The sequence below is a fragment of the Empidonax traillii genome, unplaced genomic scaffold (assembly GCF_003031625.1).
Source record: "Empidonax traillii isolate 1590-97213 ecotype Southwest subspecies unplaced genomic scaffold, ASM303162v1 scaffold444:size1099390, whole genome shotgun sequence".
NCBI lineage: Eukaryota > Metazoa > Chordata > Aves > Passeriformes > Tyrannidae > Empidonax > Empidonax traillii.
Window position 1 is genome coordinate 188,338 of NW_020955637.1, and position 1,287 is coordinate 189,624.

Genomic DNA, 1,287 nt, shown 5'->3' on the forward strand with positions numbered 1-1,287 from the left:
AAATTAAAATAAAAAATGAAAAAAATAAATCAAGTAGAACAACCCCCCCCCCCCCTCAAATCCTCCTGAAGGATTTTTGGGGGGCTCCCAAAAACCCCAGGCTGCAAAGAGCAGCTGTTCCCTGTGGATATGCACAGCTAATCCCACACGGACGCAGGGCTGGGAGGTGTTTTTCCTGCCTGCAGCAGGGGTTTTTGGTGACTCCCTGGCTCAGGAAGTATTTTTCCTGTTGCCCGCAGTGAACCTGGGGAAGGAAAACAATTCCCAGTTTGGTGCCTGCGGGAGATGGTTTGTTTTGTGAGGATGAAGAGGGGAAGGAACAAAAAAAACCCACCCAGGACACAGGAGACACAAAGTGGGGGCCAGTACCCAAAAATAAGTGCCAAAATCCATCTTGCCAACGACAAGAGCTCAGAAACCACACCAGACCCTCGTGTTTGAAAAACACCCTTTAATCCCTCCATCCCACAGCATTCCCAGCACCACCCCTCACAGCCAAGGAGATGCAGTTAGCCAGGTTTTTCCTATGATTTTTCCACAAAAAAAACCCCCAAAAACCAACCCCCCAAGGACAGAAGAGGGAAAACCAATGGCAGGTGACTGGAATAACAAGTTTTCTCCAGCAACTTAAAGGCACTTTCAGCACAGGAATTCCACTCCAGCCTCACCCTGGGGCTGGATGATGCCAGGGGGGGCTGTGGGGCTTTCTTGCTTTTTTCCTCTCTTTTTTTTTATCTTCAAGCTGAGAGCCAATTTTTTTTTTTTTTTTTTTTATTATTTGGGGCTTTTTCCTGCGTTAAAATCAACAGCAGGAACCTCCTCCCCCACAACCAAAGAGCTGCTTCAGAGGTCCCCTGGGGATGGTTTTGGGTTCAGACACTGCAAATGAGGTGGCTTAGAGTGAAAATATATAAAAATATATATATAAATACATATAAATAAATATAAATATATATAATATAATATATAAATATATATTTATATATTTATATATAAATGTATAAATCCAGCAGATCTCCCCATGTGCAGGGAAAAGCATTGAGCCACCCACAACTACAAGGGAAACCTACACCCCCAATATATATATATATATATATATTTTTCCTACTTAGATGTAAAAATAAGGAAAATAGGGGCTGCAGGTGAGGGCTCCCAGCTTAACCACCCCAACATTTTTCCCTGCTCAGGGGACACTGCCCAGCAGGAAAATGGGACATGGGGGCTGTGGGACAAGGACTGGAAACCCTCAGGAAAGGGAAAAACAACCCTGAATTGAACCAAACCCCT